This window comes from Osmia bicornis, chromosome 6, assembly GCF_907164935.1.
Source record: "Osmia bicornis bicornis chromosome 6, iOsmBic2.1, whole genome shotgun sequence".
Taxonomy (NCBI): domain Eukaryota; kingdom Metazoa; phylum Arthropoda; class Insecta; order Hymenoptera; family Megachilidae; genus Osmia; species Osmia bicornis.
The window spans coordinates 6,161,254-6,175,410 of record NC_060221.1 but is presented as its reverse complement, the minus strand read 5'-3'; the positions used below and the strand labels follow the sequence as shown (position 1 = coordinate 6,175,410).

At 36.3% G+C, this 14,157-nt stretch overlaps 1 protein-coding gene across 2 annotated transcripts in view; it reads right to left on the bottom strand.

Moving 5' to 3' along the window:
* The window catches only part of LOC114876858 (choline transporter-like protein 1), a 37,642-nt gene extending 26,339 nt beyond the window's left edge, over positions 1-11,303 (bottom strand). Inside the window, exon 1 of one of the 2 annotated variants that reach the window (XM_029188740.2) lies at positions 10,337-11,303. The gene's annotated coding sequence lies outside the window, so the exon portion shown is untranslated. Of the gene's footprint in view, positions 1-7,159; positions 7,500-10,336 lie in introns of those variants that run through there. The other variant, XM_029188739.2, reaches the window with a different exon arrangement.
* Positions 11,304-14,157: the final 2,854 nt, after the last annotated feature.

Sequence of the window (14,157 nt, the reverse complement as noted above, 5' to 3'; positions counted from 1 at the left end):
GGAACCGAATAAAGGGTCTAGAAAAGGTCCTAGATCTGGGAATGGAATCGTTGTTGGATGACGCATGGTGTTGCCATTTATGCCGGCGCACTTCTGGCGACGAATCTTTTTACCCGCATTCTTCGTGGTCGTTAAGGAAAATTAGAAACGATTTATGGAAAGTATGATTGCGTATAATAGAGGTATGTGTCGTTCAAAAGACTAGAAATGAAATTTTTCAAAGAGTATCTAGCACATATAGATTTTATTATTTTTATAGAGTTATGATTGAACAAATGGTCAAAGGCTTATTAATTGGCTTTCTAGTAAAATAAGAAGTACTGTACACTTGAATCCTGTATCAAGCTCTATGTACTTAGTTCTCATTGTCAGTCAATAACTGTTGACCTCAAAAAGTTTGTTAGATCAAGTTTATAAATAGTAAGAAAGGTACGATCATATGTTGTTATGTTTTGTTATTAATTCATTTTAAATTGGATTTAAATTTTAAATTTTAAATTGGAGTTATTATAACTTGTCAAAAATAAATCAACAATTAGAAAATGAAAAACCATCGAATTAATTGGTACACCTAATATTTGTTCATTGAGTAATTATGAAAAATTAATTAAGGATAAGAATAGTGATAAACCTTGAGCTTAATATGAGAATATGAAAAATGAATTTTTCTTAATATTTTCAAACGAATCTTTGAAGCAATAAGTGCAATAAAGATGCATTACAAAATTTATCGTTAATTATTTGAGCAAAGTGTGTATTTTTAGTATTTATTCTCTAAAAGAACTAAATCGAAAAATAATACGAATAAGCTTATTGTCGCGTTCGCACGATTTCCATAGCTTTCCAATTTAAAGGTTGAATTATTTCATGTAAAGCTTCAGGAATGATCGTGTAAATTGCCGGCGTTTTCCCGTTGAAAATTTTCGAACAAAACATTCGCAAATACTCTGGCTACCAGAGTTGCGAGTTACGTTTTTTACCTTTCACGGACCGCAAAAACCGCGCCGACGAAGCAAGGACATTTTCATGCAACGAATGCTCCATAATAACATCCTTGTCACGTATGATCCACCAACGACGTATGAACCATGAGCTGGAAACGCAAACGTTTTTGTTGTTACACCAGGCTGCAACGAGCAGATGATCGCGCGTTGTGTAACAGGCTTTATTTTATCTTGGTACCGGCGCGGCGTCGCGATTTGCGGGTATCACCGTCGATTAAAGCTTATCTCCAGGTGATAATACGATTTCGTTCAGCGTTGGTGGAGGTTCGATATGACGAAGAAATTCTGATCGAAAAATGGTAGAAAACGAAGCATTAAAATCCCGTTTAATCTCACGTTGGATTATCTTTAAATTTCCATGCATTTTGGTAAATGAAAAATTCGATTATTATTAAATTTTTCCGAAGATAAAAGATAATTTTTAAATTTCATTTTGCCTCACTTCATTCAGTTGTATGTCGTGAATTTTAATAAACTTCGCCTACGTTTTGTACGTAGGCACAAAGCAATTGAAGCTTTGTACCGAGCTATGACCTCCTCTTCTGAGAATCAACTTTGACCCAGCAATAATAATTGAATTCTGACTTTATTCAGATATTCATTCATTCTCAATAATATTATTTTCTGTACCTGTTTTTTGGAACATCAAACAGCATTATATCTATATATAATTAATTTCTGGGAAGTGTCTTGCAGTGTTCAATATTTAATATTTTGTACTTAATAGGTATTTAACATTCGACCCTCGAACAGCGGAGCCTGGGTCGATCGTGACTCAAATTTACAAAATATGTACAAAGATAATACCCAAAAATAAATGTATAATTATTAAAGAAACAGTGTAAAATTTAGGATATGAAAATAATATGAAATGTAAAATTACATTAAAGTTGTGGTTCTCTCCATGGTCTGCTGCCCGAGGGTTACCTAATATGTACATCAATTTTCTTTGTGTGTAGTATTAGTAGCAGAGTTGCAAGCATGTTTGCATGATCAATAGTCATATTATATAATGAAAACAGTACGTCAAAACACAAAAAAACTGGAGAAGTAAAATGAACGTAATATAACTAATTGCAATCTAGGATTTAGGAACAGCTTGTCTAATTAAAGTGCAAACAAGTTTTTTAGTGAACGTACGAAATGTCATGAGACTTCGAACAAAAATGAATTTTAATAACACAATCTCTATTAAATTAAATAATTATCATATTTTTAAATATTAAAAATTCAAATATTTACAAACGAATCTAGCAAAATTTACAGAATTTTATCTTAAATTATAATAAAGATAATCAGAGCTTCTATTACTATCCATAAGAAAAAGCTTTTCATTTCTTAACTCCTTACACAATTTCTCGTTTGTAGGGCAGCTTTGCATAAACGCGAAGGTCTACCGAAAAGGATAGAACTTCGTATCCCGAATATCTCCAAAGCCACGTAACTTCACAGCAAACTTTCCAGAAGGTGTAAAAAATGCAGTCTGTATAAACACGAAGAATGAAAAGAAATGTAGGTCGCAAGTAGAACGCGTCAAAGGTTTTACAATAATCTTAACGCTTAACGATACAACGGAGCTGCAACGCGTGTTCCTTTATTTATGAATTCTCCTTTGGAACTGATTTTCGTCTATTGTTCCCCTATAATAACACGGATTGCTTGTAAAAAAAAAAGAATAAATAAAAAATCATATTCTTCAGAATAATACTGGATTGGAGGATGGTCGTCGACCGCGATCGTCGCACGAATCTCGGCTAACTACTTTTGCGCAACGCGTAACATGAGCTTTTGTAATCCTATACAAGCAATACCTTACAAGGGGATCATTCATGCTTCCTCAGGGCCACAGGATTATTTGTGCAGCTACGAATGGATCGACATTGCACTACCTTGAGACCTTAGGCGTCCTGTATTAGTCGAAATAATTAATGACACCGTGTGCGTCCTAAAATTTCACATTAAAAAAATTTAAAAAATTGGAATTTTGTATTTTGTTACACATCAATGGAAGCGTTTTTTAATTCTCTACAAATAAGTATTATGGTACTTTGGTTGAAAATTTATTAGTTCGAAAGATATCTTAGGGAGAGACCATTAGATATCTTTTGAATTACTCAACTAATAAAAATACGCTTCGATTGACATATAGGAAAGTATATACTGTCGTTTAAAAAAAATGAAATTGACCTTGCAATCTTTGGAATACCTCTATTTCCGGAATCGAAGAATGCATCAAGTGATGATTTATTCGATGCCATTTAATTTTGCCTAATGAAATGTTTCTTTAGCTTTTGACTAATGAAATGTTTTTCTATCTTTTGCCTAATGAAATATATTTCTACCATTTTATAATAAAATATAACGAAATATATTTCTACCATTTCTACCAGTTCCATGGAACACTCTGTGTAAATAATGAAAAAATGTCTGGTACTTCTGGGGATTATCTTGTAACAAAATACCAAGTTCAAATGGGTTAACTCTATCTGACACTTGGGTTTATGTTTTGCTTACATCACCTTGAGTGCTAGGTATGCATGGTCTCTAAAAAATGGCCACACAAACTGTTCGAAGGAATGTTAATCTTCCTGTTAGTGAACATATCAAGGAAACTATTCAAAATGGAGAGCTGACGAAAGTTTCCTTAATTCTTGATCAATTTGTCACTCGTTACGGCAACAATAATTGACTATACGAATTCTCTTTTATAAATTATTGTGCATAGACAAATTGCAACAAATATTATGAGATGCAGTACACGTACGTTTTAATTGCCACAGTTGTAGCTCCTAATTTCCAAGTTTTAATAATATTATCTTCTCATAAAGCGTGCATGTTATTTGACAAAATAATTTGAGGTGTTCGCATACGTCAGAGCCGAAAATACCGTATTTGCATGTGACACGGAGCCACGAAATTGTACTAAATGCGACAGTTGACATTTCTGTTAATTCGCAAATTTTCTGATAAAAATGTAAGCATGAAGAATTCACGACATATGTCGTTTAATAAATTTTTATCAAAAACCTTGCAATCCTAGTCTCTGTAACGATCGACTCAACCACTCAAGGGTTAATAACCACAATAGTCGTTTACAAAACTTTGTGCAAAAAGATGCAAATATATCTAAGCAATTGAAACTAATTGTGACCATAACAAATGCAATACCTTTCGACGATCAGTTACCCAAATCCTCTTACACATATTTCTTGGTTAAACTGAAATTGACTCCGTTTCATCCCCCAACGATTACCTCGTTCTACCATAGACTCGACGTAAAAAAAAAGAGGAGAAAAGAAAGGTTTCATCGAACCGAGAGAGTAATGAAAAAAAAGAGGGAAACAACAACGTAACCAATAAAACAACACCGATCTAGTTGTTAAACCATTCCGTCAAATTGAAGCATCCGTCGCGCTAGGTAATACTGTTTACGAGGCCGTTCGATTGCACGCAATCGATCGTAAACGGGACGAGACGTTGAAGTCGAAGTCTCGTCGTGGCTGTCGCGAGCAAGGAAAAATTGATTTCGCGAAAAACAGGGAACAATGCTAGCGACACTGTACGACGAAAACACAACGAGACAGTGCCATGAAGAAGGCTATACAAGAGAAAGAAGAAGAAGAAAGGGACGGGGTTCAGAGAGAGAATCTGCCATGTGCTTTGCCAGTTCCTTTGTGTTCGTGCGAGTGGACGATTCGTTGACCCGCAGCTGCAATTCCTCTGAGCTTTTATGTCGGCTCAATTGGCCGGCAAAACTTGTAGTACTGTCCTTTTACGCTACGAAGCCCGCTTTCTTACAATTTTCTAAGCAACATCAGATAAAACTGCTCGACGGAATATGTACTTTCGTTTCTCTACGGTGACGAATAGAGATGGCATACAAATACAAGGCGTTTCAAAAAGAATAACCAGGAATTTGGGTGTAAGTTGCTGTTAAATGAAACATCACCTTTTGCGAGTACCATTCGAATTCCATCAAGTGGAACTTATATTGGAAATGACTCGGATTCGAGAGTACATATTGAACTTGACCTCATCCCTAGAGGCGAACACTCTGGTGTCAGCTGTAAACACGAGTTCTAGGTTTGATGATCGTTCGAAGATACATATTTGAATTAAAGCGTTGACGATTTCGATACAACAGATTTCGATATTACTCAATCAAGTTTCTTTTATATTACTCATTATTAATGATAGGCGACAAATAGGCAACTACTGTTTCACCTGAAATCTAACAAAATAAATAATTCTATAATTTCCTGGCAACGGTGGTCATCGATGACCGCAGCTATCATTACACTAATAATGTAAAATAGCAGATTGAAATTTTAAATCTGAAAATTAACCCATCGCGGGCTCAGTAATTAGTGGTTTAATATGTCCGACCACACGGTCATTTCTACTGTGGCAGTGAACGCGTTAATATAATAACAGGGATACGATAAGTTTTAATATTACCTCTGTTCCATATTTCTATTCATTAATGTTAAAAAACTGAGGTGCAACTGCTACCCTGTAGAATCTAATAAAATACACTACTTCGCAAAGTTTCAGTCCTCTGTTCCAGTTTTCAGGAGTGAAGTGCAGCTATTTGTAGCTCACGCGAGTACTAAAAAACTCATTAGACAGAGAGCAGTTGATTCGCGTAGTAAAATGAAGAAATTTAATTACTCTAAATGTTATTATTCGAAGTTGTTTGTAAGCGAAACCTTGGAAAATGATCCAGAAACTTAGTAATTTTGCTCGTGTCTTCGAGTCAGCGTACGCGAATGAAACCACACAGAGAAGAATACGTAACAACTCGAATGAGTCACCAGTTCAATTCTCGTTTTGTTCGTCTCGTGATAGATTAACGTTTCCCGCAAATATTTATTATTCAGACGGTTGTTCCGATCCGAGGTCAGAAATCCTGGTCGCAGCAGTGCTCGTTCAAGGATAGGTGATTGTTTAACGAGACTTCCTAAGCTTTCGCTTATACTGGCGGTGTTGAAGGGTGCTTCAGCGTTAAATAATAATCCAATCCACGCCACCACCCTTCAAGTGGCGTCGGGTATGGATAAATCGGACGTTTATAGGACTTGCCAATCATTCCGTCGGTTCCGGAAGTGCAAGGAATTTTAATTTTGGGCCGAAAAAGCTAACCTGAGTGGGTTAATTACTACACCCACCAGGTGCTTTACGCCCGTTTTCGTTCAAGGACAGCCGCGCGACACCGTTTGTAACACATTTTTACCGCCTGTTGTCTCGATGACTCTCCATTAAGCACCGTTTCCACGCGAGAGAGTCGGCAAAGAACGATAAACAGCCTCGTAGGTATTCCTAATCGATCGACCGAATTGCACGTGCATTTCCGCATGTGCCACGCTTTCACCGCCGCGCCGATGAACAATGCCGATCGCGATAACGGAGCTACACTGTGCCCGGAGCCGAGAGCCGGCTGTCGATATTCTTCTCGCGAAGATCGCGGAATTCAATTTTCAGATAACACGCGGTGGCCGAAAAACAACATGATCTGTCGATACATCCGCGTACGTGCCGGCGAAATTCTGTCGGCGGAGAATTAGCGAGCAGGCAGACAATCGACGTCGATGATATCGTTTCGAAGAAGGTGAAAACAGACGGTGCTAGGATTCAGATGTTACTTCAGCAATACGTGTTTTACTTGACAGCAGTGTGAAACGAGAAATGTAATAATTATTCGTATCTTTAGAGACCCATTTTTGGATCATGAGAACCGCAAATATTTAAACTATAAGTCATCCTTTGTGATATATGATTATTTGGAAATTCATTTAACTTTTTTTATGCTATCTTATCAAATTTCGCAATATTGCAAAGCAAATTCGTTTACATTCACCAATCAGTAAAATGGTACTCGATAATGGTCCCTCTGACGGATACGAGATTAAAGGGTTGAAATAAAAAAAAATCACGCGTTACAACGTGGTACGTATGGAAGTTGATCCGATCAGTAGTAACGATCGATGGGTGGGAAACGTCACGGTGACCTGATCGCGTTACTTCGCGATTAACATTGTTCCGTGAAACTTGGTTCGTTCGCCGCTTCGTACAGGCTGCCGGTGAGATTCTGGCCGATGCACATGCACGCGAAACTCGCTGGTAACGAGTTCGCTGAAACTTGGAGCGCGACGTACCTCTCTATCTCGGCGTGTGCAGCTAGATTCCTGCCGACTAACGGACCGATCTACCGTGGATCTCCTTCGCGTACAACACTCTTTGCGACTCCCGTTCCAAACACTGGCTACCAATTCGCTTTCTAGCAGCTGGCACACCGAGCACGGAAATAGACCGCCACTAATACATCCGATCCGAGCTTCGACGAGATTCTTCGAAACGTTTCATCCAAATTTTCCCGCCTCGACCCAACGATACACGCCGCGCGTCTAACAACACTATTGCGAATAAAAATGACGGCAGAGAGGAACGACGACTTGCGTGTCGACCGAGTTCGCTCGCGATACTAACCGCCGTCTCGCTACCACTCTTGCACGCTGGAGAACGGACTCTTGTACCGGTTAACGATACCAGTCCCTCCGTATGTGTCCAACGCACACACATACGCTCTTTGTTACTCCTTTTACTCGCGTTCTCTTTTGCCCCACTCCGTTTCGCGATTACTATTCATCGAACGAATTATCTTTGGAATAGACTTGCTGATTTATTTGTTGAAGATAGAGACAATTTTTATCTTATTATCAGTTCAAGTAATTCTTCTTGGTAATTGTTTATTTGTCCGAACTGTTGGGAAGTAAGAGTGATATCATATTTTCATTTCTTTGTTTTGGAGTTTTCTTCATTTGATGAGTTTGATTATAGTGTTCTTTTGTGGAGGTTGCTCAATAAGAAAAATTTGAATGAATCGAGGGTAGAAGGTGTTTACATAATTCAAACGATTTTTCTTAGTAATCTACTTACTTTATGTAGATAAAAGTAATCCTTTCATTCCGGTTTTTTTACTTGCTCCGATCGGGATCAGTGTTCAAACGTATTCAGCGAGATATGAATTATCTTACCGGAAGGATTTAGGGATTTCTATCGTGCTACCTTTTCCATCTCTTTTACGAGGTCAAAGAACCTTAGATAAGAAAATTTTGCTAAGTAAGCAATAAGTAATATGAAAGTAGAAGATAATTGTTTCCTGCATTTTGTACTTGTTTCGCGAGCTTCTTCATGGCAATCGTACAGTTATTTCTTCTTTTCTGGTACAAGGACGATCCAAGTAGTCCTTTTATTTCCATTTCCTTTTATCTCAGTTCTGCTCGTTTTATTTGCGATTCTTCTTCGTCGAGGGAGCATGTTCAACACGTGAATTATCTTTGAGGGAGACTTATTGTTAGCGATTTTGATCATAGTAACTCTGCGTGGATGTTGAGGAATTAATTGCTGCAGATATTAATTGCTTTCTAGATATCGTGGATTTTTTTTCTTGGTAATCGCGTGCTTCTTGTTTTCTTCCTTTTAATAGAACCCTGATTAAAATTATCGAGCATAGAAATTTTGTTTCCCACCATTCATTTACTACTTTACAAATCTATTATTTTAATTTTAAGTCACATTAATATTATATTATTTACGCGACGTATCAAAAGGTCAGCTTGAATTGAAAATTGAATCGCTGGGGAAAGGAAGGTCTAATGGAAGTCCACAAACTGTTCCTGGAATCTGGTACTTCTGACGCGTGATTCTTATGTAACTTTTAACGCTGATCACGAATCTGAAGACCGTTTGGACCACCGTTGAACGGTTCTCTAGAAAAATGAATTTTTCTGATTAATTAGTTTTTGCCAATTAGCGCGTTAACGATGGAAGTTATGTATCAACCGATGTTATAATACTGTGGTACTGCGCATGCGAAAGCGAACAATACCTTGTTTGAGTTTCTATTAGTAGTATTAACATTTTTACAAAGGTTTAAAGTTTTGATGAGGAAAAAGAGCATATGACCTTTAAAGCTCATTAACTCGAAAACAATTAAACGGTAGCCCAAACGAACTTCAGATTCGTGATCAGCATTAAAAGTTACATAACAATCGAATGTCAAAAGTATCAGATTCCAGAAACAGTTTTTGGACTCCCATTTAAGAGGGACTATAGTCTTGGGCCCCACTTTGCAGGGGGCCATAAACCTTGCATTTACTTTATTAAAAAATATTGAATAAAATTTGTTGACTGTTATCCTGTTTCTTTATAATTAAATGTTACTTAATTTCATTTAGAATAAATTTCAATTTTGGAACCAAGTTTATCAACCAAGGGAGCCCGTGAAGGTTTGATATCCTTGGGCCCTAAAAACCTTAATATGGTACTGCAGTTAATATGAAAATTTAAGCTATATTGTATTATTATTTAAATACTAGTATCATTAAAAATTTATCTTCTATTTTATTTTATTCGTCGCTTTAATATATTGATGCCTCGGTCACTGTTGGCTCTTGCAGCACCATGTTAAAGTATGCACAGAAATAAAAACAAAGAGTAACAGGATAAACAGAATAATTTTATTTCTCTGGGAAGAAATAAACACAAGGAATAAATGTCCTCGGATAAAATACTTTCACTTATGTTAGTGTACCGTGTAACCGGGTATGCATTGCTCCAGGCGGTTTCACACCTCACGAAACATGCAGATTACATCTAAAAACGTGGAACAATTACGGATACAAATTGATATAAACTTGTTTCATTATTTCCAGCCACTGAACCTATGGAAAAATAAACTTGCTTTTACATTAACTCACTGCCCTATTGTATCTCACATTCACGGGATATACACTTTTATTTTAATCCACGATAATTTCGTAGCCCGTTAATTAATAAAGTGGCGTATTTCGTATCGTTGAATTCTCTTTTTACGTGATTCGTACATCTGAATTGTGGAATAATGCGTTAAAAAGGGAGGTTCACGATGACTCAGTTGAAAGAGAAACGGTCGGGATTATATCTCGTAAAAAATAACTCGTTAAAAATTTCGCTTTGTTCGACGCACAGGGTCTATTTTAATTATACAACTGACATTACGAAGAAAATGTTCGAGAAACAGTGAACAACCCTTTCACTGAATACCTGAAAATTTGTAAAGGTACTCGAAAACGCATTTGTAATTATTATGTTATTATGTCACTAGAATAATTGATGTATTTGTATCTTTTTTTTTAAATAAACTTTGATGGTTCTTAAATTCTTTAAACTAAAGAATAAATTTTGAAAAGCAACTTTCAACAAGAAAACATTTCCATCAAACCCTAAGCTGTAAATTGTTATACCATAAATGCTATTTCACAATAATTTGATGTCATTAAGACTTCATTTACCTCTGAAAATGTTTGGAATATCCGGTCCCAACAGCTATCCAAGAAAATGGCGGCTCACAATCGTTCTGTCCATCAAAGGAATAACGCCTCGGTACACTTGAAGATCGGTTGGATTGCCATTAAAAATAGTCAGACATAAAAATGTCATGGAATTTATAAATAGGAGGTATATTAATAGTCTTGAATCATTGTCGAGAAGCGACAGAAGGAACAAGCTCAGCATCTCTTCCATTGAAAAAGATGCTTGAACGACGAGATTCAGGCAGCTTGCAGTTTGCCAGGTCCGAAGAAATTAATGACGACGTCTTTACACCACCCTCAAGATATCTTGGTCTCGATTCTCCTTTGATCGAGGGGTTGCATTGAATTAATTCCAGGGACCCAGAGGGCGTTGTCGTCACCGTCATTGTATCTATCGTCGCCAGTCGAAGCCCCGAGAAATTTGTCGATCAGTCGAATCGAATAGGACCATTGTGTAGTTCATGATTTCCAATCGATTTTACTTGTTATCCTTCAAAGGAACATTATCTTCTTTTCATTCGACCAGCTTTTTCTGCTTCGCTCGACCACCGGACGGATGATATTTTTCTCACACTATTACAGACACACGGAAGTCACTTGCACACGTGTATTTTTTACCGACCAAATGTCACGTTCTTTCGAATATAAAGGACAATTATTTTGGAAAATTTTTCATTATTAATAGTTGGTTCTCTTAGACTTAGAGTGGTGGTAATTTGAAAAGAAATCACCAAAGTGAACCATGTTCTTATTTCCTGGTGTTTCTGTATATTTATAATAAGAAGAAACTATATATCAATCGTGTGAAATATGACAATTATATCATTCTTACTTCACGTTTATTCATTATAACTTTCTCATCGCGTTCTGGCACATAATTATACTCCATCTAACGAGACGAGACAGTTAATGCGTACAAATTAACGTGCTCGAAGCAGGCCTGGCTCACATTACACAAACCTCGACCGAAACGTTTGAAGAACTGGAAACAACTGAGCTCGGCCCTGCGTTTGTAAACATATCCTGACTTGTCTCCTAGGACGGATTATAGCCATTTCTGATTGCATAGAATATGCATAATAATTTAGCGCAATAATTTTCACTTTTTCCTTTAAATGAAAAGTAATTAGAGGATGAATCATAATTTATAATGATTTATAGATGGCATTTTTGTTAACTTATATTTTCTTGCATTTCCTTGTTTTCCACAGTTTTCAGTCTTATTGTTAGTCCTTTTTAAATTTCAATTTAAAAGCGAATATTGTATGTACATTGGTGTATCTCATTTAGCTAGTCGATAGAACGAAGATTTAACACCATTTGTTTCATCTTTTCAACGACCAGTTAATTTGAAATTTATTCCAATTTTCGAACAGAAATTAATTATCTTCCTGCAACATTTATCGTGATTATACCGCCTTTGTTCACAAACAAAGTTTTCTTTTAATTTCGAAAGGATACAACCACTCGCAGTGGTTTGCAGAATTTTTATCAATTTTCACTGTTGATTGCTGCACCTCTGCAACGGTCATCGAACTCTGGTTAGTATCTTGTTTATACAGATCAATTAAGGCACCGAACGATCGTTACGCGTTGAATTTTTAATTCGAACACAATAGGTGGTCACGAACAGACCGCTGACGTTGCATTGATAAAGTGTACCCGGTACACACGAAACGAGTAGGTTGTGTACAAAAAAAAGTTAGTACAATTCACATGAATTCATTTTATGTACGAACAATTTAGGTCGATACTCTTCCGGCAACGAGTGTACAACTTTTAAGACGTCCATAAAATGCAGAAGTTTTCTAAACCCACGAACAACGATAATCTTATTCCCTGGTTGTCCACTCAATCTTCTAGAGATTTTCCTTTTATTAGGCCGTTTGGAAAATTTTTAGTGGAATTTAATGACGACATCAAGGTAAAATCTTAATACTATGAAACGTTCACAGGATTTGAAAACATTTTTTTAAAACCTCACAGAACCTCGCATATTTATAAATTACCCCATTTATTGTTATTATATATTTTCAGGCTAAGCATGAAAATTTATTTAAAAAAATTTTATTCATTGAAAATAATTTTTCAAAATACCCTCTGAATTCTAGAGAAAAAACATGCTTCTATTTTCTAGGGAAACAAACCAAATTCATTTCTGTTTGCATAGTAGATAAAAAAAACACGTGTAAATTGTAATTAGCAAAGTGAAAATGAAAATTAAAAAAGTTGTTTTTGAAGTTATGCCAAAAAAATATGTTATCACGACTTAGTTAATTATTGTGATAAGAATAGAACACATTTTTCTAAGTTCAAATAACAAATTACGTTTGTTTTGCGTTAGTGACGAGGAAAATATATACGGTATAAAATTACGCAACGAAACTCCGATAATGAGATAGCCATGAAATAGAGACGTTTCTTCGAACGCAACCTTATCGCGTGTATATAACCGTACATACGATTATCTCCATCGATTTTACACGATGGAAGCCTTACACCGTGCAACTTGTTGATACCGGCATTGATTTCTCGAATTTTTGTCAGCCACATCCGTGACTCGGTAGTAATCGTATTCGATAAACCCGATAGCTCGGGACACGTTTTATTCTGGAATTGTATTATCCCGCGCGAGGGAGAAACGAGGTCGGCGACGTGAGCGTAAAACAAAAATTTTTAATCTAATTCTCGCGTTAAATATAAATTTCCAGTTAAACCGTATCGCACACTCGTGCACGCAGCGTGGTGGCTACCTGCCAGCGATCTCTGAAAATTACGTTGAGCAAACATGGGTCATCTGTTTCGAGAGAAAAAAAAAAAAATATCGTTCTGCGGGGAAATTTCATCTGTACTAGGATCCACGTATTGAAACGTTTTTATTGAGTAGTATTTCGCCGGAACATCACGTGGCAAGATTATACAGTAGGTCAAGATTAACCCGAGTTAGATTATTTTGACCCAGTTACAGAAATAATGATGTGCAAAATATAGAAAAGTTTATTTGTCGAACTCGTGCATGGAATAAGGCTGTTCTATGCATCAGAATGTAATATACTATTTTGGAGGACTTCGATAGCATCTCATTTATGAATCCATCTTTGGATCGATGGAGCTATCATCGATGTTATTTATATATAGTGATCGTAAAAATCACTTTGAATTATTTATGAAATATTACAATTGCAAATTAAATGTGATTTACATCGGAATATTTCACCAATAATTTAATTTTCAAGGAGATTTTACTATAGTACCAATTACACTGATACAAATGTTAATATTAAAATTGGTTCGACTTGTAATTTTAAAGATAAGAAGATTAAATATCAGATTAAACAGAACAATTATGTAAAGTAAAAGGTGCAGCGTTTAGCAGCCAAAGGTAGCAATCTCGAACGTTACAATGCAATGCATACACGTGAAACGAATATCTCGACTTCTATTTCTCTTCTCTCGTAAAAGTACTTAAAAGCCTCGAATCGCGTGCATTTATCATCTCGTCCATTGAAGTTCACGTCGCCTTTGCATAGCATTAAAGGAAAATATTTTGACGTAGAAATCGTCGCGATGAATCAGCAACCTCCGTCGCGTATACAAAGCAGAAACGCGTCGATAGCTGTCGTTACATCGACGATCAGTGACGTTAAAACGGCAATGCACTATACTCTGAACCAGTTTAACGCGATAGGCGGTAACAAAAAGAAATTAATATGCAGTGCGTTAATTTGATTCTCGCGAGAGGTAGCAACAGCAGTATCGTATAACAAAAAATAAAAAATAAAATATTCCGTGGAGTAATC